Here is a 17,448-nt window from a genome sequence, read left to right on the forward strand (position 1 = left end):
GGTACTTCTGTCCCAGTGGCCCATAATATCGAACGGCTAATCTTTGGCTGACTTTGTGGTGCTTCTGGGCTTCTCATGAGCCCCCTTCACATGAAGTCTGCTCCCACAGCCCTTTCTTTAACTTGGAGCCAGTTTCTCTGCTCCTTTTAGCTTATCTGGGCCAGATTTGCAAGCCAGGTAAAACGCTGTGGACATCAGCAGGACCAGAAAATGCTACCGGCAGCCAATTGCGAACCACCTCCGCCCCTGGAAAACATGCCATGGGAGGGGAGAGCCCAGAGATTCCTGTCCTTGGAGTGGGAAAGCCCATAACTAGAAGAATTATCAACCACCAATGCATCTCAAAAGAAATATGAGTGTAGATTGTAAGGTAGATACGCAGAGTGCCTGATGTTTCAAGATTCCCATCCAATTATCTCATACTTTGCTTCAAGTGGATGGTAGATTGTTACAGCACCAAAACAGATTATTTGGTAAGTCAAGTCGGCACTTTTATCTCCCTCTGTCTGAGCTAACTATTCTAATCCCACTCCCCTAATCACTCCCCCAAACGATCTATAATTTCTACTTAAACTACGACCAGCCTCCCATCTACTGACTCTGTCTACACTTCCTGCTGCCTAAGCAAAGCAGCCAGCATAATTAAGGACCGCACGCACCCCGAACATTCTCTCTTCCACCTTCTTCCGTCGGGAAAAAGATACAAAAGTCTGAGGTCACGTACCAACCGACTCAAAAACAGCTTCTTCCCTGCTGCCATCAGACTTTTGAATGGTTACCTACCTTATATTAAGTTGCCCTTTCCCTACACCCTAGCTATGACTGTAACACTACATTCTGCACCCTCTCCTTTCCTTCTCTATGAATGGTATGCTTTGGCTGTAAAACGTGCAAGAAACAATACTTTTCACTGTATGCTAATGCGTGTGACAATAATAAATCAAATCAAATCAAATTCATTCTTCCAAAGTGATTAGAGTCAATTTTAATAACGGTGATTGCAGAGAATTTCATATTCAAATTCCAACAGAATTTTTGCTGATCCTTCCCCCTTTAATCTGTGTGAATTGACCCCAAACGTGCATCCTCTTGTTAACATCTCACTGATCAGTGGACATACTAGATGGCTATTTACTTCACACAACTCTCCATAATGTCAAAGGCATTTGTCTGTCATAAAACAAACAGCAAGAACGCAAGCTGTAACCTGGTTCTTGGAGATGGCTTTATTTTGTGATTGAAGTATCCATTTTGACCACATCAAGTGGGGTTCGGCTGGGGGAGTGCTTCACACGTTTTGGTTAATAACGACCCTTTCTGCCCACTCACCAATCTTTGCCGCTTCCTCTCCTGAAAGACCCCAGCCTATTCCGGTGCACAGTTCGTCTTATTTCCCAACAACTGGAATGAAAAAGCCCTCATTTCCAGAATGGATTGTGAGGATAACACCACGTGTCAGGTCCAATGGGGCCCTCCACAATAAAACAGTCTGACCACACTTATTCATAGAATCATAGAATCCCAACAGTGCAGTAGGAGGCCATTCAGCCCATCGAGCCTGCACTAACAATCCCACCCAGGCCCCATCTCCATAACCCCATGTATTTACCCTGCTAATCCCCCTGACACTAAGGGGTAATTTAGCACGGCCAATCAACCTAACCCGCACATAAAGTTTATTTATTAATCACAAGTAAGGCTCACATTAACACTGCAATGAAGTTACTGTGAAGCTCCCCTAGTCGCCACAGTCCGGCGCCTGTTTGGGTCAATGCACCGGATCAGCACATCTTTCAGGAAACCGGAGCACCCGGAGGAAACAAGGGGAGAATGTGCCAATTCCACACAGACTGTACCCAAGGCCGGAATTGAACCCGGATCCCTGGTGCTGTGAGGCAGCAGTGCTAACCACTGTTCCACAGTGCCACCCGAGTCTCACGTAAGAAGAAAGGTTACCCAGCCAATGCATCAGAAGGGGTTGCCACTCGTAAGATGAACTGTGCACCAGAATAGGCTGGGGTCTTTTAGGAGAGGAAGCGGCAAAGATTGGTGAGGGGCAGAAAGGGTCGTTATTAACCAAAACATGTGAAGCACTCCCCCAGCCGAACCCCACTTGATGTGGTCAAAATGGATACTTCAACCGCAAAATAAAGCCATCTCCAAGAACCAGGTTACAGCTTGCGTTCTTGCTGTTTGTTTTATTACCGTGTATTACTGGGGTCTCTCTGCAACACACTCTTACTTCCTTGCACAATGGTCCCTTGTTTACTGCTTTCTGTTTAAGTGCCTGGGGAGCTGGAGTCTTCCTGGAGGTAATTAGGAAAGATGGAGAGGTGGCAGCAATTACTGTTAGAATTAACACCCAAGGAGCTGCCATCTTCTCAGTGGAACAGGGACTGGGTTATTTTCCTGGGTGTCAGTCAGTGAAGCAAATTGCTAAATGACTAAATCAGTGTCACACATCACACACACGTTCCACACATCAGCTTTTGTTTAAAGCCTTTATAATCTTAAAATAAACCCTCAGAGACCCAGTCTTGTGTTAGTGTACAGCATTGTTCAAAAGGATTTTCAATGTATTAAAAAAATGCTCCTTTTATTTAAATCACAGACATTACCGTCCCTCATTTTCAGTCGACTTCTTGTATAATTTCTACAATCTTGCATTAGTTGCACCCGAGATTCAGAGGAATATTTTCCACATCAGAAAAGCTGAATATTGTTTACAATTTCCATTTTAAAATGAAAGCGTCTTTGGTGTGTGTCTCACGTCTGGTGGTCTTGAAGGTTTTAACAATGCATGGAATATTTTATCACATACATACAAACACGCACACACTTGCACTTGAATTACAGCCAGGATATTGAAAGGCCTTATTTAATTAAGCCACGGTCACTTCTTATTTTGCATCAGTTTAAAATAAAAACGCAGTCACTTTCTTCAGAAAAAATGCGCTTTTTTTGAACAGTGTACCCAATGGTGTCAAGTACTTTTGACAATGTGATGGGTAATATGAACAGACACAATAATGATAGCTGCACTAAATTCATATTAACAGTAATCTTGTCTGACATCATCATTTTAAAGGGCATTGTCATCTCAATGGCTGTTTGGGGCATACACATGATCACTGACTGTTTCCATGGGGATGGCACCCTCGCGATGTCACGATTAACTCTGGCCAGGAACACAGCTCACAGCCCGGTAGACCTGCTATGCACCTCTCGTGGGACTGGTGATGTTTGCCATCTGAACTTGTTGCTTCACACTGTGGCTGCTGGAGCAGGTCAGAGGCTGGGTATTCTGCAACAAGGGACTCGCCTGACTCATCAAAGTCTCCCCACCACCTACAGGACACGTCAACGCTGGAAATCTACCACCCCGCCCGCCACGGAATCGGAGCGGTCGAGGGGCGGACGACAGAAATGTCCATTGACCTCGGGCGGGAATTTCCGGTCTCACTTGAGCGAGGCCATAAAATCCCACCCCGAGAGCCCAGTGGAATATATTCCACCTTGCCTGGATGGGCACGGCTGCAACAACACTCAAGAGACTCAACACTATCCAGGACCAAACAGTCCACGTGGTTGGCACCCACCCTTTGATTAAATGTCCGCTGCCTCCATCACTGTGACGCACACTGTGGCTATCTACAGAATGCACTGCTGCAACTCCCAAAGGCATCTTTGGCAGCACATCCCACACTTGTGACATCCCACCACATAGAAGGACGTGGGCAACTGATACATAGGAACACCGTCCATTTCCCCCTCTAAGTCACACACCATCCTGAGTTGGGACGTGTAATCGCGGTTCCTCATGGTCACGGGTTCAACATCCTGCAGCATTGTGAGAATACCATTGTTACATGGACTGCAGTGATTCAGGAAAATGGCCTACCACTATCTCAAGAGAAGCGGAACTAGGCAGCCAGCAATGCCCACATCTCAAAGAATTATTTGTCTTTTATCTCTTAAGGACCAACATACGGTTCACTCCCATCCATTATATTCTGGTATTGCTGACACAAGTGTTTTAGGTCTCCCATTCATACAGGCATCTCTCATTTCACAGGCTCGCCGGTACAGCTGTATAATTGAATGGTTATGTGTAAGCTCATTGCCCCTTCTGATTTTTACTTGTCCCCACCTGCCTAACACTTTCAATCATTCCCTCCCAAGCATGGCACTCAGTTTCTGGACCCTAAAGGAAAAAACTAAGTAAGAATAGACAGTTTCAAGGTTGTCACCCATCGGAATCTACAAGGGCAAAGCCGGCGTCAAGGTCAGAATGATCAACATGGTCAGAATCCCAAGCCCCAGGTTCCAGTCTCCAAATCGCTTGTCATTTCTTATTGTAGGCCATTCATTAATTGCTACCTGAAAGTGTTCTTCTCCATGTTGAGAGCAGGCGATGGATAAAGAAAGGGACAACATGGAATCACATAATGGTAACAGTACAGGAGGAGATCACTTGGCCCACCGCGTCTGTGCCGGCCCTCTGAAGGAGAGATTCACCTCGTGCCATTCCCCCGCCTTCTCCCCTTCACCCCCTCCTCCCCCCACCACCCCCACCCCGAACGTGCACATTCTTCCTTTGCAGATACTAATCCAATTCCCTCCTGAAATTGACTGTCTGCTGCCACGGCCTTATCTGGAAGGCGATGCCAGTGTTAAACACCCAGTGAGTGTGAAGGAACGCCTCCTGAAATCAGTCCGAAAGTTGCACTTCTTCATTCTGTATCAAAGTCTCCTTAAATTGAAAGGAGTGATTGAAGCAAATTGCATTTAAGGGAAAGCTGGAGATGTAGATGAGGGGCAAGAGAATCCAGGGATTTAGATGAGGAATAATAGGAGGAGGCTCCAGTGGAAGCATAAAGGTCAGTGCTAACTGGTTGGGCTGAATTGTCTTTTTCTGTGCCGTTATATTCTATGGATACACAATTAAAAGAGTAACTTTTAAGGTAAAGTCTTGAAACTGAGTTGAGGAATTATTGAAGAATTGGTTGTGGAACTACTGTTACAAACGATGCACCAAGAGACACTTGTCCCATATTTTCCCTCCAAGGTACCCTGCCCCCAGCAGAATGGTTCAGATGGTCTGCAAGGAAGTGGAAAGCATGGTGAATGTCAGGAATGAAACACAACCGGAAAGAAATTAATCAGCCACCCAAAATTACATCAAAGGAAGGTTACTCAGTGGATCCCTGCACCAAGGCAATTGACACAAACCACAGAGTTTTCCATTAACCTGTTACAGATTGCTCTGTATGCAGCTGAAGTCAACCAGACAACCACAAACACATCTAATTGCCGTACATACTTTCCTATAGTACAGTAGGCCAGACTGTCTCTTACAGGTTGCAACCTGGGCCAAAATGCTACACTCCCCCCCCTCCTCCCACCCCAGCGGGTTTTGAGGGAGAGGGAGCATGAAATTGCATGGATGGGATTCAGATGGTACCTCTCATGGTGTTTCTGATCAGAACTTTTAAAAAGAACAAGTAACAAACATGGCCGTCCTAACCATGTGACTGAGGACAAGTCCAAAAACCTTCTTTCAACAAAGGATGTGGGTTGAGTTGATTGACCCAACCAGACTCTGCTGTATCCTTTCACACTGTGAGAGTTTTTGAGACAGCCATGGCTTTGCAATTGAATGACGCCATTCCATTTAAATTACCCTTTTCAATTCTTTTCCAGAATGGACTGGGGTGTGTTTCAATCCAGAAAATAAGTCAGGTGTCCTTGGAAGGCCATCACCCCACATATTTATCCTTCTAATCCACTTAACCGACACATCTTTGGACTATGAGAGGAAACCAGAGCGAAACACACGCAGACACGGGGAGAATGTGTAAACTCCACACAGCCAGTGACCTAAGGCCAGTATTGAACCCGGGTCCCTGGCGCTGTGAGGCAGCAGTGCTAACCACTGTGCCACCATGCCGCCCTTTAAATAACAGGCTTTTCCCAGAACATGGGTCATCACAGTGAGGAATCATAATGACAACGTTCACCCACAAAATTGTTTTGCTGGAATGTCATTTCAAGGAAAGAAAATTGAAATTGGATCGTGAGCTTTTGTTTAATACAATCAGTGAATAGTGAAATGTAAAACAGCCAATTGTGAAAAACACAGAATAAACCACTTAACAACGAGGAGAAAAGGAAAAAATGAACAGAGAAATCAAGTGGACACAAAGCGAATGGCCTCATGACTAAAACAAGACATTAAATTATAGTTAAGTGAACCATCTCTGTATAAACTTACTACTCACTGGAAAAATTTCCAACCATGTAATGGGCTTTAAGGACGTTTTTAAACAAACAATCTTTCAAGATATTTCTGTGATGACAATTTTGGGTGGTTGCTTTGTTATATAATTTCCCAACTCTGAATTTACATTTGTACTTCTTTTTTCAATGGTGTTCTTTAAACTGATTTCCTAATTATACATTTCGTTGGGAGGGCACGAATAAATACTGGCAAGTGAAATGAAGGAAAACCCAAAGATGTCAATAAATACGAAAGGAGCAAGAGGATAAATGGGGAAAGAGCCGGGGCCGATTAGAAACAGAAAGGTAACTTGTGTGTAGAGGCGAAAGATGTAGGAATGATTCACAAAGAACATTCTGCATGTGTTTTCACAAAAGAGGGAGGAGGCGATGGCCTAGTGGTAATATTGTTAGACTATTAATCCAGAAACTCAACTGGGAACCTGGGTTCGAATCCTGCCATGGCAGATAGTGGAATTTGAATTTAATTTAAAAATCTGGAATTAAGAATCTGCTGATGACCATGAAATCATTGTTGATTGTCGGAAAACCCCCATCTGGTTCACTAATGTCCTTTAGGGAAGGAAATCTACCGTCCTTACCTAGTCTGGCCTACATGTGACTCCAGACTTACAGCAATGCAGTTGACTCTCAACTGCCCTCCAAGGGCAACTAGGGATGGGCAATAAAATGCTGGCCAGCCAGCGATGCCCATGTCCCATGAATGAATTAAAAAACCAATGCAGACATTATAATTAAGGAGAAGGAATGTGAAATATTAAATGGGAAAAACGTAGTCAAAGGAAATATCCAAGGGGCTTTAGCAGATTTGATAAGAGGTAAATAACTACACTGGGATGAAATGGATCTTAGGCTGCTGGGAAGCAAGGGAGGAAATAGCTGAGGTTCTGAAATCGTTTTCCAATTCTCTCTGGTTATAGATATGATTGATATAGAGATGCCGGCGTTGGACTGGGGTAAACACAGTAAGAGTTTTAACAACACCAGGTTAAAGTCCAACAGCAGCGCTCCGAAAGCTAATGGCATTTGCTACCAAATAAACCTGTTGGACTTTAACCTGGTGTTGTTAAAACTCTTACTGTATAGATGTGATTGCCAAAGGATGTGAGGACTAACATTGTACTACACTGAGTAAAAAGGGAAAGGAATAGACCAAGCACATTTTAGCCGCAAGGAAAGATTGGATAGACTTGGGGCTGTTTCCTTTGTTAGAAGAAGGTTGAGGCAAGATTTAATCAAGGGTTATAACATTCTAAGTGGCTGAAATGGAGAGGACAGGATGGGTCCATTTCTCTTTGCCAAAAGCTCAATAACCAGGGGACAGATTTAAGGTAATCAACAGAAAGATTAAAGTGGAGTCGAGGAAATAATTTTCACCCAGGGGTAGCGGCGGTTTGGAATTCATTGCCAGAAAGAGATGTAGAGGCAAAAATACTCATCAGATTTAAAAATTACTTGGACATGCACTTGAAGTGCTGTAACCTGCAAGGTTAAGGACCAAGATCTGTAAAGTGCGATGAGGCTGGATAGCACAGTCATGATGGGCTAAATGACCTCCTCCTGTGCATAAACTTCTGTGATTCATTCAGATTTCTTTTTCACTAAATGTCAGTTTGGCTTCGTAGTAGCCCTCTGACCTGCAAATCACAGGTTTAAATGCTGCTACAGAATTACACTGCAGTTCAGTGCCTCACTGCCTGAGATGCCACCGTCTTTCAGATGGATGCTTAGCCATTACCTTGTTCACATGGAAATCACAGACCCCCAGGGCACTAAGTGAAAAAGAGTGTGGGTTCTCCTCCCTGCATCCCAGCCACACTACCAGAAGGACGTGGAAGCTTCGGAGAGAGTGCAAAGAAGTTTCACCAGGATGTTGCCTGGTCTCGAGGGCATTGGCTATGAGGAAAGGTTGAATAAACTAGGATTGTTTTCACTGGAAAGATGGAGGCTGAGGGGAGACCTGATAGAGGTCTACAAAATTAGGAGAGGCACAGACAGGGTGGATAGTCAGAGGCTTTTTTCCCTAGGGTGGAAGTATCAATTACAAGGGGACATAGGTTCAAGGTGAGAGGGGGAAAGTTTAAGGGAGATGTGCGGGGGAAGTTTTTCACGCAGAGAGTGGTGAGTACCTGTAATGCGCTGCCAGAGGAGGTGGTGGAAACAGGCACATTAGCAACATTTAAGAGGCATCTGAATGGGTACATGAATAGGGAGGTAATAGAGGGAAACGGACCAAGGCAGAAGGATTTTGTTTAGTTTAGTTAGGGCATCATGATTGGCATGGGCTTGGAGGGCTGAAGGCCCTGTTCCTGTGCTATACTTTTCTTTCTTCTTTGTTTAACATTAACTCTCAGCCAATACAAAGTAACTGGTCATTTATCTCATTGTTTACGAGACCCTACTCCACACAAATTGGCTGCTGCATTTCCAACGTAACACTGACTGTTCTTCAAAACCATCTTTGGAAGCCTAGAGAGTGTGAACAGCGCTATATAAATTCCAGTTAATTCTTTCCGCGTTTACCCAGATTATTAAGCAGATTGATGTTTCAGTAAGTAAAACATACACAATATGGACAAGAAGAGTCATTTGGAAGGTTTAAGCACAATCTTGTTTCCTCCTGACCAAACAAGCAATTTTTTCCTCCATTACTATTACATTTTTATAAAGGCATCCAATTATTTTTGTTGTAAATCCATTTATTTCTGTTCAATTCCACTTTGCTTGAGAGCGGGAGCAGTAGAGTCGTTCTCCAGAATGAAAATAAACACTTTCTTGACAGAATAATGAGTGGACAATGTCTCAATGTATGAGCGGTGATGGTAATGGTGAATGGTTAGTGTGCAATAGAAGGTAAAGGAGCTGAAACTCTGGAGACCCACAGACATTGCAGAGTTTGGAACAACGAAGGAGCAGGCAGACTCGAAATAAAATCCTTTGCAAATGTAGGGAATGCTGATAAAGGAGATAAAAATCCATTTAGGGTTGGGTTTTTTTTAAACAAGGAAGGAAATAAGAAAGGTGGTACGGTGGCACAGTGGTTAGCACTGCTGCCTCACAGCGCCAGGGACCTGGGTTCAATTCCAGCCTCGGGTCACTGTCTGTGTGGAGTCTGCACGTTCTCCCCGTGTGTGTGTAAGTTTCCTCAGGGTGCTCAGGTTTCCTCCCACACTCCAAACATCCCTTGGGTGGGATTTTCCGGCCGCACTCGCCCCCAAGGCCGGAAATTCTCAGCCGACGTCAATGCACCTTTGCATGGCCTGCCAAATTTTCTATCCCGCCCGCTACAATTCCCATGGCAGACGGGACAGGAAAATTCCACCCCTCGTGTCAGGGGGATTACAGAAATAGGGCCTGAGTGCAGGCTTGATGGGTTGAATGGCCTCCTTCGCACTTTTTTAAAGTTTTTATTTATTAGTGTCACAAGTACTTTCATTAACCCTGTAATGAAGTTACCGTGAAAATCCCCTAGTCGCCACACTCTGGCGCCTGTTTGGGTACACTGAGGGAGAATTTAGCATGGCCACTGCACCTAACCAGCACGTCTTTCAGACTGTGGGAGGAAGCCGGAGCACCCAGAGGAAATCCACACAGGGAGAATGTGCAGACTCTGCGCAGACAGTGACCCAAACCAGGAATCGAACCCGGGTCCCAGGCAATGTGAGGCAGCGGTGCTAACCACTGTGCCACTATGATTCTATGAAACACTGGGGTGCACCTCAGTGGCTCCACTTTCACAGTGATTACAATCCTCCTGAATTTTTTTGTGGCTTTTATTTTTGGACATGTCAAACTGATGTGATAGCTCGTGGAATTCTAAGCAATAGCCATGAAGGGAAGAGTTACATATAGTCTCCCTCACCAGGTGGTCCACAGCTTATATCGGAGGGAGTGATGTTGGGTGGGTTAGCGGAGGGGGTGCGGTGGGTGATGTAAGGGAGGCAGTCAGCCTGACCTTGTTCCCTAATAATGAGCAGCTCAGTGTCTGAAGCAATAAGCTATCACATCTGACAGTGAACCCAGCCCAGACGACCTTGCAGTATCCAATGCCACTCAACAACTGACTTTTCCAGAGTGAGAGGGACACAGTGATTAATTGAGACTGAGTTGCCTGCAAACCTTATTTTGCAAAAGAGGCTTTCGGACGCGTGGTGGATGATTTCCCCCCCCCCCTCCCCCCTCCCCCCTCCCCCTCCCCCTCTTGTTAACCCAGCCACGGCTAAATCACATTTAAATTTATATAAAGGGTTTCGTTTTTTAAAATCTGTTTGGCGTCTTTCGAAAAAAAAAATGTCTTTTAAATCTCAGGCGATTTCAGGACAGGAAGATTGCAAGATTTACTGGACACAGACGGAGATAATCTCATGGTTGAATGAATGTTTGCCAAAGTTAATAATCTCAGGATCAGAAGACTATTCTATGTGTCAAAAGGAAGACATTCGGAGTTTCAGGTAAATGGTGAACAGCTCTTGAAAATACAAGGGGAACCCCTTTATCCACAGTTCTGACACATTTGAAAAAGGTGTGTGTGCATCTTGAGAAATTAACACTGCATTACTGTTGAAATTGATCCCCTAACACTGGAGTGACGGTCCATAGAATGGGCCTCTCAATTTTTATGTGGGGGTGGGAGGTCCACTCACCTCAATCCCTGCATATTTCTGTCGAACTTCACGGCATTTTTAAATATATAATATAAATAAAGTCAGAAAGGCAAACAGCAGCAACTCCATTCCCCCCTGTGCAATTACGCTTTGACCAGAGTGCTACAGCGAAGGGACAGCAATCAACAGGGGAAATTGCAGATAGCCAGATCATCGAGATATTTTGACAACAGTCTCGCCCATTACTTAAATGAAGTCGGTGGCAAAACAGCTGCATTGTCCTCACTCCTAGTAAATGGCTATGTACATTAATCTGCAACCGTGACAGCACGCTGAAAGGAATCACGCAGCAAATGCGGTTAGAAGAGGGGAAAATTGATTTACTGGACATACGAGTTATTTTTGAGTGAAGGAGCAAGATGGCTACATGACATGTTCGCATATGCCTTAAGATTGCTTTTTTTTTAGGGAGATGTCATTCAATTTGCTTTAAATAAGGTTTTAACTGCCACTTACAATAGACATGTACTGGCAGCATTTATATCCATCAGGTGAGAAATATAAAATTATGATCCGCTCAGAAAAGATGTTGTTCTCAATTTTAAATCGTATCCAGCATCAGCGGTTAACTTCTATTTTCGGGTCACCGTCGCTGTAATTCCAGTGTTAACAATGACTGCTGCACAGTTAGTGCCAAAATCTCAATGATCTGCAGTCTATTGTGGTCATTCATAGTTGCCTTAGGCACAGGTGAAAACCATTGTTTTATTTAAGTGTTTTATTTAACTTGTATATATTACACACACATTGGTGAACCTTATGGTTTGTGTCATATTTTTAAACAAAGTAGTTTATCAAGGATCAGTTGTTGAAAGCTTGGGTAGTTTTAATGAGGGAGGAGGGGGGTGGTAGTTGGTAAGAGCTGGCTGATTGCAAAGGAAAAGTCTCAATTTGCACTTGGAAGAAATTGCTTGTTTAAGGGGAAAGACGGGCCTGCCAGTGTTGTGTGTGCTGTCCCCGCCCCCCCTCCCCCGAGATCTATGTTACCAGAGGCACCAGGAGTTGACAGCACAACCATGCAGGCACAGAAACAAGATAGGAAGTTAGCCAGAGAACACGCTCCTTCAGAGAAATGATTTTTATCATACTCAATTTTTCGATGCCTTCCCCCTACCCACCCCCCCAGTTCCTCCTCTGCACTGGGAGATAAAGTGCGTCCGCTTTGTCAGCCACAATTGCAATCTCATTCAAAACGTTCTCCAGCCGATTTCTCTGGCTCGTCCCCTTTTCACACTCCGGCAACAATTTGTGGCGTCTGATAATATTCAGTCGCAAAACAAAAGACGGTTTTGAGACATGTCATCTCCATTGTCATAGCTTTGGGTTTGCTAAACAGGCTTTTCAACCCACAGAGGAAATGAACCAACTTTATTGGCGCGTTCAACACATTTCATTTAAGCGGCCACAGGTTCTCATTTGTCAAAGGAAATCTATACGGAATGAGCAGGTAATGTTGACCCCACGAGCAAGAAAACAGCATTGATTACAGCCGGGGAGGTACATTTAAGAAAATGCATGTTCGATAAAAGGGAGAGAGAAAAAAGCTGGAGTCATTATTATTATGGCACAAGATGTATAAGGAAAAAATGGCAGACAGACAGACAGACAGATCAGCTCTCTTTGTGCCTACTGTATGTTCATAACTTACAATTAAGCCATAGGTCTGCCCCACAATGAAAGAGAGTCTAGAAACTGTATTACATTGCCTCAGAAAGAAATCAATAAGATGAGTGGCTAATGTACCAGCTGGATTTGTAGGAAGTTTAATTTAACCTGATTCTGCTTTCCATTGTAGCAGCCTCAGCCTAGCTTACTGCAGTGGAAATTAAAAACATTAAAAGGGGAGACACTTGAAGTTATTGTCTCACTTCACAGGGTCAAAAGGGAACAGAAAAGAAAACACCTTTGCACTATCCGGTTACCAAATGCAACAAAATCTCAAGAGTTTGGGATGAATGAATCGGTTCAGGATGTTCATCGTGGCAATTTAATTTAATATGATCAGAAAAATGCTGGAAAATCTCAGCAGGCCTGACGGCGTCTGTGGAGAGAGAATAGAGCCAACGTTTCCAGTCTGGATGACCCTTCCTCGAAACGTTGGCTCTATTCTCTCTCCACAGATGCTGTCAGACCTGCTGAGATTTTCCAGCATTTTCTGTTTTTTGTTTCAGATTCCAACATACGCAGGATTTTGCTATTATTTTAATATGGAGTCCGGGAAGGAGCGTCAGAAAAAAATGAGAATTGTTCCAAATAGTCTGGAATCAGACTGCGACATCCAGCAGAATGAAACAATAGTAAAGTCCAATGGGTGGTTTGCAACTCTGCCATCAGTTTAAAGCTCTATTACTGGTGTGAATTGCAAGGATTGGCTTACCCGAGTGGATCTGGTTTAACACAACCCAGAAGTGTATGAGCCACTCATTAGTATCCTACTTCTGAAAGGATCCTTGAGTTTGCTTCTTCAGCCACTGCATCTCTTCCCTCTCTGAAGCCAAACACTTCTCTTTCATCTTCCTAACTCAGTGAATCAATCACTCAATGTCCCTCTCAATCCAAAGTGGGACTCCTCCATCCCACGTCCAGTGGGGGCTCCCTTCCCATTTGGAATGAATGGATCTTTTCCCCCTTCTGCCCTGAGGGGCAATCTTAGGGGACTTGACAGGGTGGATGAACAAAGGATGTTTTCCCCTTATGGGAGACACAAGAACCAGGGGCAAATAAGGGATCTCCCATTTGTGATGGAGATGAGGAGAAATTCAGGATTGTTCAGCCGCGTGTGCCCCAAGACTGGAAATTCTAGCCCGAGGTCAACGGACCATTAAATGGCCCACCGAATTCCCGTAGTGGGTGGGATGAGAAAATTCCAGCTTTCTCTCTCAGTGTTGTGAGTCTGTCAAACTCTCTTCCCCAGAGAGTGGTGGGGGCAGGGTCATTGAATACTCTTATGGCTGACTTAGATAGATTCTTGATTGATAAGGGGGTCAAAGGGTATAGGAAAGTGGAGGTGAGGCTATGATCTTATTGAATGGTGGAGTGGGTTTGAAGAGGCTGGATGGCCTACTCCTGCTCCAAATTTGTATGTTTCTACAATGGATATCAGAACAAAAGAACTCGGAGCAGGGGTAGGCAAAATGGCCCCCTGAGCCTGCTCCATGATTCAATAAAACCATGGCTGATCTCCCACCTCAACTCCAAATTCCTGCCCTAATCCCATATCCATCAATTCCCTCATTGTCCAAAAATCTATCAATTTCAATCTTGAATGTATTCAATGACTGAGCACCGACGGCCCTTTGAGGTAGGATTTTCAAAGAATCACAACCACCTGGGTGAATAAATTTATCTTCTCAGTCCTAAATGGCCAACCTTATCCTGAGATTATGGCCTGTAGTTCGAGGCTCTCCAGCCAGCGGAAGCAGCCTCGCAGCAACTACCCTGCCAAACCTTCTGGAAATTCAATACATTTCAATGAGATCACATCTCATTCTGTCTATCTCCTTCACCTTCTAAGGGTCAAACTCTGATAGATTTCAAACTCTAATAGATTTCTAAGTCTGATAGATAGATTTCCAATTTAGATAGATTTCAAACCCGATAGATAGATTTCAAACTCTGATACATAGATTTCAAACACTGATAGATAGATTTCAAACCTGGATAGATAGATTTCAAACCCGGAAAGATGGATTTCAAACTCTGATAGATGGATTTCAAACTCTGATAGATAGATTTCAAACCCGGATAGATAGATTTCAAACATGGATTGATAGATTTCAAACTCTGATGAATAGATTTCAAACTCTGATAGATGGATTTCAACCCCGACAGATGGATTTCAGACTCTGATAGATAGATTACAAACTCTGATAGATAGATTTCAGACTCTGGCACATAGATTTCAAACTCTGATACATAGATTTCAAACTCTGATACATAGATTTCAAACCTGGATAGCTAGATTTCAAACTCAGATAGATTTCAAACTTGAATCTATCATCAAGGATGAAATAGCGAGACATCTTGATATAAATTGTCCCATTGGTAAGACACAGCATGGGTTCATGAAGGAAAGGTCATGTTTGACTAATTTGGTGGAATTCTTTGAGAACATTACATGTGCAGTGGCATTGGGGAACCTGTGGACGTGTTGTATCTGGATTTCCAGAAGGCATTTGACAAGGTGCCGTACCAAAGACTGTTACATAAGATAAAGGTGCATGGTGTTACTGGTAATGTATTAGCATGGATAGAGGATTGGTTAACTAACAGAAAGCAAAAAGTGGGGGTAAATGGCTGTTTTTCTGGTTGGTGATCAGTGACTAGTTATGTGCCTCAGGGATCAGTTTTGGGACCGCAATTGTTTACACTTTACATAGATGATCTGGAGTTGGGGACCAAGTGCAGTGTGTCAAAATTCGCAGATGACACTAAGATGGGTGGCAAAGCAAAGTGTGCAGAGGACGCTGAAAATCTGCAAAGGGATATAGATAGTCTAAGTGAGTGGGTGATAGATTTCAAACTCTGACACATAGATTTCAGACTCTGATAGATAGATTTCAAACCCGGATAGATAGATTTCAAACTCTGATAGATAGATTTCAAACTCTGATATATAGATTTGAAACCCGGATATATAGATTTCAAACCCTGACAGATAGATTTCAAACTCTGTTAGATAGATTTAAAAGTCTGATAGATAGATTTCAAACTGCTCTGGCAGATGGAGTACAATGTTGGTAAATGTGAGGTCATCCATTTTGGTAGGAATAACAGCAAAATGGACTATTATTTAAATGGTAAAAAATTGCAGCATGCTGCTGTGCAGAGGGACCTGGGTGTCCTTGTGCAGGAATCTCAAGAAGTTGGTTTGCAGATGCAGCAGGTAATTAAGAAGGCAAATGGAATTTTGTCCTTCATTGCTAAAGTGGTGGAGTTTAAAAACAGCAAGGTTATGTTGCAGTTGTATAAGGTGCTGGTGAGGCCACACCTGGAGTACTGTGTACAGTTTTGGTCTCCTTACTTGAGAAAGGATATACTGGCACTGAAGGAGATTCACGAGGTTGATTCCGGAGTTGAGAGGGTTGGCTTATGAGGAGAGACTGAGTAGACTGGGGCTATACTCATTGGAATTCAGAAGAATGAGGGGAGATCTTATAGAAACATATAAGATTATGAAGGGAATAGATAAGATAGAAACTGGGAAGTTGTTTCCACTGACGGGTAAAACTAGAACTAGGGGGCATAGCCTCAAAATAAGGGGAAGCAGATTTAGGACTGAGTTGAGGCGGAGCTTCTTCACACAAAAAAGAGTTGTGAATCTGTGGAATTCCCTGCCCTGTGAAGCAGTTGAGGCTACCTCATTGAATGTTTTTAAGGCAAGGATAGATACATTTTTGAACAGTAAAGGAATTAATGGTTATGGTGAGCGGGCAGGTAAGTGGAGCTGAGTCCACAAAAAGGTCAACCATGATCTTATTGACTGGCGGAGCAGACTCGATGGGCCAGATGGCCTACTCCAGCTCTTAGTTCTCATATTCTTATGTTCTTAAACCCGGATAGATAAATTTCAAACTCTGATAGAAGGATTTCAAAACTGGATAGATAGATTTCAAACTCTGATAGCTAGATTTCAAAGCCGGACAGATAGATTTCAGTCTCTGATAGATAGATTTCAAACCCAGAGAGATAGATTCCAAACTCTGATCACTTTCAAACTCTGATAGCTGGATTTCAAACCTGGATAGATGGATTTTGGAATCTGATAGATAGATTTCAGACTCTGATAGATAGATTTCAAACCCGGCTGGATAGATTTCAAATCTGGATAGATAGATTTAAAACTCTGACACATAGATTTCAAACTCTGATAGATAGATTTCAAACTGGATAGATAGATTTCAAACCCGGATAGATAGATTTCAAACTCTGATAGATAGATTTCAAACTCTGACACATAGGGGGGAATTTTACCATTCAGACTCTAAGGGCCGGATCCGGGTGTAATGCAGATCCGAGACCGGAATCCTCTTTGCAGCACGCCCATACGCCTTTTGCCGGCTCCGGTCTGATCCGCGCTGTGGGTGGGGCTTAGCGCTGACGGACCGATCGGAGCTCTGAACTGCGCATGCGCGGTTCGAAAAAAAATCCGAAGCAGCGCGCCCGGACGTGAAAGAAAAAACAGCAGAGAGGGGGGGAAGATGGACTTGGGAGAATCTTGCAAACTGAAAATAATGTAGCATCTTCTTTGTGCTGCCGAATTATCTATGGGAAAGGTAATTAAACTACAGTGTCCTAGTGAGCAAGTAGTGACCTGTATAATACATTTGTGATCTGTAACTGGATTGTTGATGCTCAAATGTTCAGAGTCCTGTGGTGAACTTGGAAGAATTGTCCCTGTGGTGGAACTTGGTTCGAAATAAGATTCAAGGAGATTACAAAATCTTGTTTTCATCTGAACATTGCACAGAATTAGAGGAATTCC

The sequence above is a fragment of the Mustelus asterias genome, chromosome 13, assembly GCF_964213995.1.
Source record: "Mustelus asterias chromosome 13, sMusAst1.hap1.1, whole genome shotgun sequence".
In the NCBI taxonomy this organism is placed as follows: domain Eukaryota; kingdom Metazoa; phylum Chordata; class Chondrichthyes; order Carcharhiniformes; family Triakidae; genus Mustelus; species Mustelus asterias.